Here is a 15685-nt window from a genome sequence, read left to right on the forward strand (position 1 = left end):
CTGCATAATGTACTGTTGTTATTTTTTTATCGTCAATCGTGATATCATGATATCAACTGGCGCAATAAAACATTGTAAAAGGCTGCGACATAACGTAAAAACACTCCAATTTTTTATCAGTAAAAAAATGTACTTTAAAATGTAACTGTCATTCTTTTTGTGGGGTGCCTTTTATATTCAATTCGATGTTCAATTTGTTCAGTAAAAGCATGTTGGGAATGATTCCTGTCATTGTTATGAATTCAACAAGAGGTTTGTTGTATTATAGCAGAATACGGAAAGCAGCAGAACTGCACTTCAGTATATGTTTTTTATTGCGATTGATATAGTTATTGCGATATTCATATTTTCCTCATATCGAGCAGCCCTAGTAAATACAGACAGCTAGTGTCATAATCAGTGGGACCAAAGGTTTATGTTATGTTTTCCCAAGTTGAACAGGACACTACCATTTTCAGTTTTCCATCTTGTTTTGGTATTGGTGAGATTTCTCGCCAGACAGCAAATAAGAGAAGTTTGCTGGCATTCCTGACAACATGTGCGAGGCCGACTTTGTGCTACGTGTGTGTGAAGGTATGTCCGAGGCTCAACGCACCATAGCTACTTAGACATGGAGTCAATGTATCAAGTTTGCTTTAAAGTATAAGAGTAATTCACAAGCAGACAGTCTATAATATGTCAGGTTTTACAACTTGAAAGTAAGCTTCTCTGTGTCTGTTAACACAGGGAGGAGTACCTGTACGGGGATAAACCGCTGCAGGACTTTAACTGGATCCGTCAGTGTCTGAAGAATGGGGAGGAAATCCACCTGGTTCTGGAGGCGCCACCTGATACAGACCTGGATCTGGTTCAGAAGGAGGACTGGGCACAAGTGGATGACTGCACCGGAGTCGCAGGTAATCATACTGTGTTTGTTACTTCATGATATATCAATTCCTGTTTCTCGAGATATGGTACATGTAAACACAGTGCACGTTTGGTACTAATAATTATCCTCCTAACTTTTCTTTGTCAGGTACCCATGAGCAGTTGACCATCGATGAGAAGGACCATGAACGAGTGTTCACCATCTCCATGTGGGACTGTAACAGGAAGTTCAGAGTGAAGGTGCTGGGTATTGACATCCCATCTCTCCCCAAAATCCCAGAGTTTATTGTCTTCATAGAAGCCAGCATCTTCCACGGCCAACAGCTTTTAGCCCAGGTAATCAAAAACTTTCAACAACAACAACAAAAATCTGATGATGGCAGCCGTGGTCTATATTGAAATTAGGACAGCTAAATCGTGGAACAAACATGTTTTTACGTCTGCCCTTTCTTGTTCCATTTCTCCTTTCCACCCTTTTAAAACTGTAAACTGTGCCTTTAACGAGCCGTCAGGACTTCTGTACTATTGTGATGTTACAACTATACTATATAAATGTAGTTCACTAGCATGAACCACAGACCGGACAGACCAGTTGGAAAGAAGAAGGCTAAGAATCGTCGATAGTAGGTAGGTCCCCTTGAGCAGCTGGATGTGGCACAGCACTGTGGCCAGCAGAAGGGAGGGACCAGAAGCCGATCGGCCAGGAACAGCTGAAGGAAGGGTAGAGGAAGGGATGAAGGGATGCATGTGCACGGGGTCTTGTGAAGCCTGCGAACACGTGGATGAAAAGGAAGAGATTGCCTGAGACATGACAGAAAGAGGGAGCAGGCACATGGGGAATTACGACCTGACCCCCGCCAGGGGGAGCGGTAGAGGTGAGCAGGGGCTAGGAAGAGCCGGTACGACACAGGACTGGTGTCAATGAGGTACCGTTGAAGGCGGGCCACGGTCCAGTGCCTGATATTGGTGTCATCTGTGGGGGTAGAGACGGCCGCGCCACGGAGGAGGGCACGCAGCGCCAAGGGGAGTAGCAGGCGCCTCTACAGGAGGAGGCTGAAGATGCTGAGAGGGTAGACGCCGATCCTTGTGGCTCCGACTTCCCGACCTTACAGACAGAGCGGAAGATGCATGAGAGCTGCAGGAACCTGCCAGAAGCTGAAGCAGAAGCCGCTGGAGCCGGGGATTGTTCTGCGGAGAAATGGAGAGCTGGGCGAAGCTGAGGCATGGTGACCGCAGACCGCAATTGGCGCCGTTGAGACACACGCGGGCTCCGACTGCTGCGGCGTGACTGAAACATGCCCTGTTTCGAATAGGTCGTCGAACAGATTGTCGTTGACATCAAGTGAGCTTAGCCATAGTTTCGGATCCATGACTGAGAGCGTGGAACGCTGACCCTCTTGCCTCAAGCAATCAGAGACACAAGCCTGGCTGCGCAGCACGGTAGATGTAGGTCTGTTTGGTGATTAGAGGTGTGGTTTAGGCGTGGCCCTGCTCCCGAACCTTAGTTAACAAATTAACTCCATACAGTGCCGCTACAGTGGCGTTACATTCATTCCCCGACTGCAATGATGGTGCAGAGGCTCTTAGAGTGCAGGTGAAAAAGACATGGAAATGCTGACCAATCAGACCGGGCTGGGCTGAGAGGGGTTCTTTAAGAGACAGGCGCTTAACAGAGGGTTTCAGACAGAGGGTGAATACAGGTATATTCAGACAAACAGTATTGGCAGTGCCCTGGAGGTGAACTGGCTACCAGTCCAGTACCAGTACACTCCGTACTTTGGTCTGTACGGGGACTTGAACCTGCGACAACTTCAAACAAGATTCAGCAAATCAGAACTGAGAACCCCACCTATCTCATTTGAATGTTGGCTTTATAACCAACAATTCAGGAAGAACTGGTTTTCCAAAACAGTACGTTTTGCACAGCAGAGTTTAACCCTGTCTTTACTCTCTCAGGAGAGGACGTCCTCTAAAACCTTCAATGAAGAAGTGCTGTGGAACTGCTGGTTGGAGTTCAACATTAAGATCAAGGACCTGCCTAAAGGAGCACGACTCAACCTCCAGGTGAACATTTCATTAAGATGGCGTGCAGACGAATGAAATATCTTTGGACTCTGTCACTAACTGTTAGTGCTCTACTGTTTTTTCCCAACCAGGTGGTCTGCAGGAAGCAGTCCCAGACGCCAAACTCCAAGGATCCTCCGCCTACCAAGATAACACAGCGGGACAGGCAGCCATGATGGTGAGGTCTACTTTCATTGTTCATTATCTGTTGATAATTTTTTTCGATTAAATATCTAGTTTTCTGTATAAAATGTCAGAAAATGGTGAAAAATGTTGATCAGTGTTTCCCAAAGCCCAGCATGACGTCCTCAAGTGTCCACAACTCAAAAGATATTAGTTTGCTGTCACAGAGGAGAGAAGAAACTAGAAGATATTCACATTTAAGAAGCTGGAATCAAAGAATTCCAAACCATTAATCAATTATCAAAATAGTTGGTTCAAACAAAGATTAGCTTTGTTAGCTTTTGTACTCTACTTCTTTTTTCCTCTTAAAGATTACACAAACTGATTAATCGCTAATCAAAATAGTTGGCGATTCATTTAATAGTTGACAACTAATCGGTAAATTGATTAATCTTTGCAGCTTTAGTTGTTAAAGTTTACTTGTTGCTTTGGTGTAGTTGCTGAAGTCGTAGTCTGGCTCTGTCCGAGGTTTCTACCTAAAAGGAGTTTTTCCTCGCCACTGTCGCACTAAAATGCTTGCTCTTGGGGGAAGTACTGGAATTGTTGGATCTTTGTATATTATAGAGTGTGGTCTAGACCTACTCTTTCTGTAAAGTGTGTTGAGATAACGCTTGTTATGATTTGATACTATAAATAAAATTGAATTGTATCATGCTGTTAATCATTCGAGCGAGGCTCTGTATCCGTCTTTTCCGTTTTGTCAGGAAAGATCAAGAGCCGTCTTCTGTACTACGTCAACCTGCTGCTGATCGACCACCGCTCCCTGCTGCGCCAGGGCGAGTTCATCCTCCACATGTGGAAAATGCCCGAGAAGAGCGAGGAGAGCAGCAGCAGCATCAACGCAGACAAGCTCACCTCGGCCACCACACCCCGACAAGGCCTCGGCCATGGCCGTCGCCATCCTGCTGGACAAGTACTGCTACCCCGTGGTGCTGCCCAAGAGTCGGGACGTGGGCCGGGACGCCGCCGCAACCACCGCCGGCTGCGACGATGCCGAGGAAGGGGAGCGCGGTCAGAGAGAAATGCCCAACCACCTGAAGAAACAGTTTGAGGCGATTGTGGCCACAGACCCCCTGCATCCGCTCAGCCCTGAAGACAAAGAGCTGCTGTGGCACTTCAGGCATGAGTGTATGCGCGACCCCAGGTAGTTTTTCTATTCATTTCTAGTCTATATCCACAACGTTCCACTTCCGGGATTGCTCCGATGTCTCCGGAAGTTCCGACGGATGTCCCTCATTTCAACCGGATGTCATTACCTTTTTCTTTGTGTTGGCGTCCTAAACTCGGGTAGATTTCTGAGGACCGTTTTAGAGAAATTCTAATAACCAGAGGACGTTTTCTCCTATCCCACAATGCTGTGTGGACTTTCCAGACCCTCCTCCGCAGCGCTGTGGAGGAGAGTCTGGTAGTTTGAGACAAATTTGTTTCCAAAGAAAATGGACTACTAAATCCGAAATCACAAAAGATTGTAATTGCCAATAGGCCTACACGATTAATTGATATAAAATCACAATCTCGAATCACCCTGTTCACGATTTTAATTTTTAATAACTTTGATTTAAAACAAAAAACATGTATAAAATAGGTTTTTAAAGCGCTGTAATGCTCTCCCTTCTCTTTATTGAGGCCTCTATGTTTACAGGCTTGTGGTGATGCACAATGTGCTATAGGTGCCAAAAAAACTCTGTTTGGCACTGCCAGTTTGTTTTGTTTTGTCATGGTCAAGAAAATTGTGGCAGAGAATTGTGACATCAAAATAAATTGTGATTCATATTTTTCCCCGAATTGTGCAGGCCTAACTGCCAATTAAGTAACACTTTCAAAGAATTTTCCTTGGTGGTTTGGTGCATACATAAACAAACTTATGCAACATCAATATGAAATTGTAGTGGCGATTTTAGATTGAACAAAAACAAACTCAAAACCAATCAGCCACTTAGGCACAGAAGGAACAAATCTTACTCAGAGATAAAATCTTTTTTCCAGGCAAAGATGGCGTGTTGTGAGCTTTATTGGCAACAAACATTTAACAAAGGAACAATGGTTTCTCTAGGCTCTAGGATAAAAACCATCAGCCCTCCCCGGTGTCTCTCTGCTGCATCCCTGCTCACTCATACATGGAGACTTCACCTGGTGGCTCAGGCTGGATGGGACTTTCCAAAAAAAAACACTAGCAGATACTTCACCAAAATAAAGATACCAATGATACAATCAAACTTCTGTAGCTGTAAAATTCAAACAAAACAGAAACTAAATAAATTAGTAAATATTTAACTATTAAATATAACAAAACAATGAATAGCTCCAACAGAAATTAACAATGCATACATAAACAAATATAAACAAAATGGCTGAATTGTGTTGTGCAAAAATATATAGTGTGTGCAAATGGTGGGTGTATAGTCCAGAATTTGGGTTATATAAATGTTATATTCAGGGTTCCCAGAGTCATGGGAAAACCTTGAAAAGTCATGGAATTAGTAAAATACTTTATTATGGAGTCATGGAATTTTGTTGTTTGATTAAATTAATTGTTACAGTAATCTTCCGTAGATAACCTTCCACTTTATTATTTTCTGTAGCTGTTGACTTAATAGTCTAGTAGCCAGCCCATAGAGCCCCATTGTGAACCCGGAAATGTTGAGTACACCAAAGTTTTATTGCAGAAATGTGAAGTATGGGTCCCCAGTATACAGAAAATGACGGATGCTAATTTGCATATGTTGAGCAATTTGCATAGTTAGCATAATTAGCATTAGTAGCTTAATCGTCCAGTTTGACCACATATTTTGCACTGTATGGCCAATTTCTACAATATGTAAGTGGTTTTAGAGGATGCTGATTTCTTTTCTGGCATTTTGAGATTTCAAAGAGCTAATTTTAGGACTTATTGTGATTTATTTAGGTAAGTTCCAATTACTTTCAGGCGTAATTATAGGTTATTTTTATGTTAAACACAATCTTACATTTCAGAATTAGCAGAATTGGCCAGGTCGACACTAGATTTTGCACTGTGCCATCAGTTTTCTACAATATTGGAATGATTTAAGAGGTTTAAGAGGACGTTAAATTCAATTCTGGCACTTTCAGACTTCAAAATGGTAATTCTATAACAATTTGGATTCATTTAGACACATTTTTTATTAACTCAGGACGTTTAGGTTATTTTCATGGTAACACTATAACCTTACATTTCAACTCTTGCTCTTTGATGTGAATGTTGATGACCTAAATTTGTTGACATTTTTTGAGGTTAGGTCATGTTTTCCTGCAAATAAGATGTGGCAGCTAGCTGTTGTAGTTGTAATAAGTATGTAGTAAAGCAAGGGAGCATAGTCTAGTTTTAAAGTAGTTGAAACATTTTTTATTATGGAAAACGTAATCATTAAAGAAAGTAGTTTCACCAAATAGCATATCATCCTTAAACAGAACGCCGCCATTATTAGCTCATAGCCATATCGAACAAGCTAATCACAAACCACCAAAACTTTAAGGAACAATAATTTTTGGTACAACATAACTTAAGTTGTGTGCTCTGCAACAGAGCTTGTTGGTAAACGATCTGTCCTGCGCATGTGCAAGATGTTCACGCATGCACAGATGATACCATGATGAACGTGGATTTATGACCTTACGATACTGCACAATCTGTTCCCGTAGATAGTTAAAGAAAGTCCGTTCACCGCCACTGGAAAGCTAACTGTAGTTTAGCTGACAGCTAATTCAGCTAACCACCAGCTGAGAAAGCATGTAAAAGACCCTCAAAACTGAAAATAACTGTTGAAATATATAACAGCTGTTACGTCAGTTCTACTTGTGCTCATTTAAGGAAGTTTTTCCTCGCCACTGTTGCACTGTTGCTTGCTCTGGAGGAAACTACTAGAACTGTTGGGACCTACTCTATCTGTAAAGTGTCTCGAGATAACTCGCTATGAATTGATACTATAAATAAAATTGAATTGAAATTTAAAATACAATCACTCGAAACATGGTCTTTATTATTACTGTAAAATCTTAGTTTAGCTGTAGCTGCTTTTCGTACTGTTTACTTTGAATAACGTTATTTTAGGCTGAATCAAACTGTCAGCTAGTGATTAGTCAAAATAGCTGTTAGCTAAATTAGCATCAGCTTGCCGGTGCAGGCTAACCGTTCTCTTAGCTAATTCATGGTTCCAGTCTGCCATACCCAGCCACCAGATGTTGTCATTGCGTCCCAGCTCATTTATCGTGGTTTGGCCATCGTCTGGGACAGTGGTGCATCTTGCAGCCAGCATAGGACGTCGGCTTAATTGTTACGACACCCAAACATTTGTTGTCTTTGACAGATATTTGCAGGTGTCTGCAAAGGACCATGAGAGACATAGAAGAGCAGGACAGAGCTCCACAGAGTACAAGCTCTCATTGACTACACCTCTACCTAGTCGAGACAAAGTCTTGAAAGACAAGCACACAAACAAAGGCTGAGCAAACTCCTGTGTACTTTCAATGTAGGAAATAATATCATGATGGTCAGTAAAGCTGACAGCATTGCCACTCATGATGAGGCGGATATATCACTTATAACTTACATGTTGTCAGACATGGGGCTTCAACTGTTCACATTCTCAGTGATGACACAGATGTCTTTGTGCTTTATGCTTTATTGGTGTTAGAAGGCTGGTATAATAACTAACCTACAGATAAAATGGCACAATTCTCAGCATAAATGCCATTGCAGAGAATCTGGGTGACCAATGTGGTTCCATTCTGGCCATGCATGCTCTTTCGGGATGTGATTCCACCTCATATCCTGTTGGGAAGGGGAAGGTGTCTGCACTCAATGCCATAAGAGTCGTTCCTGGTAAGCTTCTCCACTGCATTGGAGAGGCAGAAGCCCCAAAGTTACAGATCACAAAAGCAACAAGGGCTTTCTTTCTGGCTCTGTACAATCAGAGGAACTTTGTAACCTTGAATGCAGCCAGGTATGGAATTTACCAAAAAGCGCCAAAGGTCCCCAGCACTGAAGTCACTAGCTTGCCTTCATGGAAGACGTGTCCCCCTACAGGCACTGCTATGGAAAGCAGCAGACCATCTTTACTATCCTCTTCTTTTCTGTCATCATCTTCTCCAGACCCTTCATCCCTCTCTTTGTGCTCTTGGTGTTGTATAAGTATGATGCAGCACACACCATCATTGCCTTTGCAGAAACACTAACTGGTAGGCCTACAGGCCAGACCTACAGCTGTACAAATGCACTTTGCTGATGTGCAAGGTTTCAACCCGCTTTGCAACCACAGCTGACAAGTAACAAAACAGGAGGAACAACTGGACTTGAATCCTGGGTGGGCATAATCAGTTCCTCTCCTTCCTTTAGGCCCATAGTCTTATCCCATCCAAAATAAGGAGATATCCACAGCTGGTGGATCAGGCTGATGAGGCTGCCTTTTGTTAATTAATTATTGTGAGTCATAGCAGTATGCTTGAAGGTGGTAGCCAATGTGTGCTTTGTGTAGTGCGGAGGTAAGGCCTCTTGGTTAGCCTTGCGTCTGGCGGGCTGACTCGGTTGGCCCAGACTCATTTTAAGCTTCAGCTTAAGCAACCCCTGAAAACAATGCATCAACATTCACAAAAGCACTCATGATTCTGAAATGTAAGATTGTGTTTACCATAAAAATAACCTATAATTATGCCTGAAAGTAATTGGACTTACCAAAATAAATCACAATAAGTACTAATATTAGCTCTTTGAAATCTGAAAAAGCCAGAAAAGAAATCAGCATCCTCTAAAACCCCTAAACCACTCACATATTGTAGAATTGGCCATACAGTGCAAAATATGTGGTCAACTGGACGATTAAGCTAATAATGCTAATTATGCTAATTATGCAAATTGCTCAAATATGCAAATTAGCATCCGTCATTTTCCGTATACTGGGGACCATACTTCACATTCTGCAATAAAACTTTGGTGTACTCAACATTTCCGGGTTCACCTAGTTGGCTACTAGACTATAACGTAGCTCTAATTCAATCTCTAATTTTTGGAGATTGAAAAAAGTTTTCATATAATAAGTTGATTTGGAGTAAATCATACTATACAGGTTGTTTGGGTTCTACGTTGTTAAATGTTGGATGGAATTGTATTATTGGTCCTTTAAAAAGTCATGGACAAGTTTTTGAATTTTTCTCCATAAAATGTGTGTTAAGCCTTTAATTTTTATAATTACTGTGCTTTTGCTCTAATCGTCTCTTCTGGACTTCCTGTCTTCAGGGCCTACCCAAAGCTCCTGGGTTCAGTCAGGTGGGGGAAACGGAAGATGTTTTGGCAACACACCGTCTGTTGGAGCGCAGCAGCGCTTGGGACAGCAGGTAAAAGGGTGTTTGCGTGCTACTACATGTGTCTGTCCTTTGTAGCGTCAGTGTTCCATCATGTGTCCTCATGTCCCTGTCCAGCGGTCTGGACGTTGGTCTGGCCATGCAGCTGCTGGACTGCCACTACCTCGGATGCTCAGGTTCGCTCAATGGCCGTCAGGAAGCTGGAGACGCTGGAAGATGACGATGTCCTCAGATATCTTCTGCAGCTCGTACAGGTGTGTGTTCTTTGCTATTTTTTTTTTTTAATACTGACAAGTACTTTTCCAGTACTTTCATGTTCCGGGGCTTCCTGATAGCTCCCCTGGTAGAGCGTGTGCTAGGGTTGCACGGTTTGGGAAAAATATCTAATTGTGATTATTGTAACTAATATTGTGATTGTGACATGATTCACGATATTGGAGGGAATGATCATTTTTGTATCTCATTTTCATTGAAGAATATTCAATTATAATGATCTGATTATATTGTGATTTTTGTAAGATCTGTATCAATAAAGATGTTTTTTTTAGTCTGTAGGATGTATTTGTTGGCCGGGACGTCTTTGCAGCACCTCTATACTGAATTCAGAATGGTTTAAAAATATTGCACCCCTCGTTAATATTGCCCTAGTCCCATAATTTACTCTCCTTTTCAGGCTGATTCCCAGTTTCACTATTTGACCAGCTCGTGGAATGTGGCAGCTCAGCAGACACATGCTGCATGTCCATCCTCTGATGTTTTTGCATAGTTGACTCCGTGGCCAACTTTTATGAGTCATGAATTTTGAGCTGCTGACAACAAAGAGCCCTTTGGTCTGATAGGAAAATGACTGGCACCTCTAAAGTACAGTATGCTGTTGTTTCCGTATCATATGGACTTTAGTGATATGTGGACAGTGTCTTTCCAAAACATATTTGTACACATCAAAAAATATTTTGCTGCTGTGTTTGAAATACCAATTCAGATTCTTTCCAAAACAAATGATAACTTGCTTTGCAAAGATGTCACACCTGACTCAGAACAAAACCAAGCAGAGAAAGACTTTGAGGACATTATGGTATTTGTCATTCCTTTTGACACATTATGGACTCAATCACTCATTGAGGTTCAATTTAGATATAAGCTAATATTGGAGTCATTTATTTGAAGTAGGAGATGAATTAATTAATGATCACAAAAATAATTTAGCAGTTGCATCCCTAGTCTACAATATTCATTGAAGACATTGTGTTCCTGTAGGTGCCAAAATTGCAGTAAAATGTTTTTAGTTGTCAGATTACGTGATCAAAACATCAAGGAAAGAGTTTAACTGCACTGCTGTTGTCTTCTTTACTCCTCTGTCTACTATCTGTCTGAGCTGTGTATTCACACCCTGCTTTCTTTAGTTTGAAAACATTTGAATAGCAGTCCTGTGTGAGCACAGTGAGCTCTGTGTTTGCACCGCACTTCCTTTAACTGTCACTGCCCGCTTTCTGCCTTGCCACACTCAAACCTCTGAACTCAGTGTCTCTTAAAGGTATCCTGTGAAGTATACGTGTATATGGGCATTTTAGACCTTTATTGATAGGACATCTGAAGAAATGAAAGGGGAGAGAGAGGGGGAATGACATGCATGTTGTTTGTACATTTTTTTTTGCCATTTATCATGCACTTTCTACCTCATAAAACATTTACAAAGCCTTGTATACAAGTAGATTTGACCAGGCAATCTGATTGGTCAACTAGTCATTCAGAGCGTGCTCAAATCAGCATGACAGCACACCAAGCTGTTTTAACACACGTTTTAACACACGGTACAAAAAACTTACTCGGCCATTTCCATGTCAACGTAACAGAGTTGAGTCAAATTTGAATCAGTTTTTTTTTATTAATGAAAAGAAATTACGAACCACAGTGGAACACACCGAAGGTCTCCAACATATTCATGTCAAGTGATTGATCAGATGAATCAATGAATGATGAATTTTTAAATGCTGTGGAGTTAAAGCAATACTATGTAACTTTCCCTCTTCGGTCCCTTACAGGTTGTGTCATTGGAACTATAGCCGTGCAAGCTGTAGTTCCAATAAGACAACCTCTAGAGGGACCAAAGCGGGAAAAGTTACATAGTGTTGCTTTAACTGTTTTTAAACATCATCTTATAGTCCTCTTCTTCTGTGATGTTGGCACATGGCTCTGCAGCTCCACTATTTGGTCCAAAACTCCACATGGTGCAGTTTAAATCAGGATTACAAAATGTCAACTTAACAACGTGTGTGTGTTGTGTGTGTGTGTGTGTGGTGTGTGTGTGTGTGTGTGTGTGTGTGTGTGTGTGTGTGTGTGTGTGTGTGTGTGCGTGCGTGCGTGCGTGCGTGTGTCCTGCAGGCGGTCAAGTTTGAGCCCTACCATGACAGTGCCCTGGTCAGGTTCTTACTGAAGACAGCTCTGAGAGTAAGCAGGACCAACATCTGTTTCTGTGTCTTTCTCACACTGTCTTACAGTGTTTGAAGTGCATCATGATTGTGTGTGTGTGTCCTGTGGTTTCTGTCTGTCTGCCCATTCATCTGTCTCTTGTCTTTCTTCCAATGATGAAAAGAGTTTGTCAAATATTTAATTTAGAAATGTTGCGATATGGATACCAGTCTCAGTATTGTTTTCTCTCCACAGAGTAAGCGTATCGGTCATTTTCTCTTCTGGTTCCTGCGCAGTGAGATTGCACAGTCCATGCATTATCAGCAGAGGTATGCTGTCCTGCTGGAGGCCTACCTCAGAGGCTGTGGTGAAGACATGCTGCAGGACTTTAGGAAACAGGTGAGACATAATGCAGCTCATGCCTTGTTCTTAGACAAAATGGTGTGTGTAGATTTAAAAAAACAAAAAACCAACTCACATTTCAGATTTGCACTCTGTCTGATAATCAGCTCTTTCAGTTACTGACATGATGAACTGATGCTCTGCAGGTGGAGATGACGGAGGCTCTGCAGAAAGTCACCGTGAGGTCAAGGCCATGTCTGCTGACAAGTGTGATATTACAGCACAAGGTGCCATCCTGCAGCTCTGTAGCAACGCACTGACACTAACCTGCAATATTCATCCCTTAGCTGCTTTGAAATAAAGGCACAAAGTATTTTTTAATAAGTACAATATCTACATTCCATTAAGCAAATTCCTCTATAAAGATAAGAGGATTCAAATAAAACATAGTGAAAGTAGTGAAGCTTAAGCCGTGTGGTGTGGTGTGCTTGTCAGTGGTGTTTCAGTTGCGTCAGAAGCTGGAGACTCTGCAGTTGTCGGTCTGCCGGAGAGTTTCCGAGTCCCTTATGATCTGGACTAAGAGCTGGAGCCCTGTGGTGAGGGACAACACACTCACAGGCCACAGGAGAAAAACCATACACACTCATAGTAGGGCTGCCCCCAACTAATGAAATATTTGGTTGACTAACACTACTGTGATATCACAGACTAATCGACAGACCAGTAAAACTGAGTTTCTCCACAAAGAATCATGCAAAAGCACCTCAATAAATCTTGTGTTTACCAGAGATGTGCTCATATGGTTCCTGTAAATATGTCATTTTGTATGAAATAACAAAAAAAAAGATGAATCAACCATCACCGATTAGTCAACTAATCAACTTAGAGGGGGCAGCCTTAACTCACACCAGTTATCTGCAAGTGGTAAGCCAATATAACCCATATAAAGCCGTTTTATATGGTGAAATCAACACAAAACCAAAGTGGGATGTGAGCATGTGAATGCCTATATCACTGAATTGTAACATAAAGGCTGGTCATGCACATTCAGATTGAGCAGTGTAAAGTGATGGCGTCTAAGAAGAAGCCACTGTGGCTGCAGTTTAAAGGGCCGACCCACCACTCTGTCCAAAGACCCCATCGGCATCATCTTCAAAGACGGCGATGACCTCCGACAGGATATGCTCATCCTGCAGGTGAGTGTGTCTCTAACGGGTGGGCTACAATGTACACATAACATATGCAGAGCGGATTTTCAATACTGCGCATTCACTAAATCAATGAAAACTGGCTACACCGGGCATTAGTGCAGCGTGTAGGTGTTATATGGACCGAGTAGTCTGCTCTACAAGCATAAAATTGACACAGTCTTCTATTAAAATGTTTTCACACAAGGTGTGTGTGGCACTTTTCCAAAGAAATGGATCATAAAGTCTCTTTAATTCTTTCAAAGCCCAAGAAATTACTTAATGACTGTCAATGAGTGTATTGTTTTGAGAGTTTCTGCGTCCTTTGATAATTGCTAACAACTGAATTGACACAGTGTGGTGCCGGTGACACTTTTGCTCTGCGAACGGTACGCATACAGATTTTTTTTAAATGACAGAAGTTACCATATCATTGCAGAAAGACTCTTACAGAGACTCCTTGTGTCCCTTCAGATTCTGCTGATCATGGAGTCGATCTGGGAGACGGAATCACTGGATCTCTGTCTGTTACCATACGGCTGCATCTCACTGGAAACAAAATAGGTCAGACATTCAGTGGAGAACAAACAAGTGTAAATACTGTCGTTCTGTGAGGTTTTACCCTTCTTGCCTCTGTTTTTATCGTTTTAGGTAGATTGAGACTGTGAAGGACGACACCAACCATCGCTAACATCCAGCAGAGTGTTGTGGGAAGCACCGGAGCTTTTAAAGATGAAATCCTCTGTCAGTGGCTGCGGGGACAAGTGTGTCAGCGAGGACAAGGTACACATCACGACCAGCTCTCATGAGAGTACAGCAACACAAGAGACATCCAAATTATTTATGTGGGTGATATATGGACCATATCAAGATTATTGACCAAAAACGGAAACACCATTCTCCAATGCATCCATCCGTCCAGTCACAAAACCCTTTGTCTCCAGCAGCTGCTGCTCTGGCATCAGACGTAGAGGAAGTGGCAGTGCGACAGACAGGAAAGAAGCAACCCTCAGGGGGTTTTTCTGTCGCCACAATACTCACACACTACTTTTTGCTGTGACACCTGCACCCGCAGTGTCTATACTTTCTTTTCTTAAATGTTCTGAGAGTCTATTTGCAACACTTCATCTTTTAGCTTTAAAGGCCACCAGTGTGGCATTGTCAGGTTCATACTTGTATTTTGGGTTTCTACCAGAACATGTTTACATGTTTTAATGTTCAAATACATTATTGTTCTTATACTGTCTGTCTGAATATACACCCTCTGTCTGAAACGCTCCGTTTTATCACGTCTCTTTGCGCCCCCCTCCTGAAAAAGCCCAGTCTGCTCTGATTGGCCAGGGTTTTCTGTGTGTTCTTCTGCACCTGCACTCTTGCTGTCTCTGTCCATTGTGTCATTGCAGCTGGGGAATGACGTAATGGCAATGTAGCGGGACTTTCTACATATATATAGTATAGTTGTGACATCACAACTGTCGGAAGCCCTCACTGTTGCTTAAAGGCACAGTTTCTGAATATGGGCTGTGTACATTTCTCTGTGCACTGAGTGTTTGATACTTTCACGGTATTTATAAAGCACCTCCACCTGCTTTTTAATCAAAAAAAAGAAATAGAAATCTCACTTTTTACAATATGGGACCTAATTAAAAAGAAAAGGTGACTCCACATTGCGGCAGTATGTTTTTTTGTCTAGTAAATCAAAGCACAGTATTTTTTACATTACAGGCACAGTGAACGATTTAATGGGCCATTTCACATTGCCAAACCTAAGGCTTGTCCTGTTCTGAAGCACCCAAACCATATTCTATTCCATTCTCAAGCCATCAGTAGGTCTCCTAAAACAACAAGGATTCCATTCAATGCCTGCTCTAGGACACTCTGATTGAATCTGACGTTTCAAAGCAAAAAACCTTCTTGAAGCGCACAAATCAAAGCTCCAGGTGCAGCCCCAGTTATTGCCAGGAGTGTCCGATGGCATGGATAATACGCTAAGGTTGTTTTATTGTGTGACAGTTTTCTGTCTCTACTTTGTAGTTCCAGCAGGCTGTGGAGAGGTTCCTGTATTCCTGCGGTGGCTACTGTGTGGCTACCTACGTTCTGGGTATTGGGGATCGCCACAATGACAACATCATGATCACCGAATTGGTAATGACTTCTTTTGTCTGTACTAAAATATACATGAATATGATGTCACAAGGCAAATATCGCAGTTTAAAAAAAATAGTCTATTTTTAATCTTGTTATTTAATATTTTACCTCTAAGGATCTTAAAATATATGAAGTCTTAATAAATCTCATCATTTTGTCAACCTACAGTA

At 42.0% G+C, this 15685-nt stretch overlaps 1 pseudogene; it reads left to right on the plus strand.

The window, feature by feature from the left end:
• Positions 1-536: 536 nt before the first annotated feature.
• LOC116678210 (phosphatidylinositol 4,5-bisphosphate 3-kinase catalytic subunit gamma isoform-like) lies at positions 537-15512 on the plus strand (annotated as a pseudogene).
• Positions 15513-15685: the final 173 nt, after the last annotated feature.

This window comes from Etheostoma spectabile, unplaced genomic scaffold (assembly GCF_008692095.1).
Source record: "Etheostoma spectabile isolate EspeVRDwgs_2016 unplaced genomic scaffold, UIUC_Espe_1.0 scaffold00006633, whole genome shotgun sequence".
In the NCBI taxonomy this organism is placed as follows: domain Eukaryota; kingdom Metazoa; phylum Chordata; class Actinopteri; order Perciformes; family Percidae; genus Etheostoma; species Etheostoma spectabile.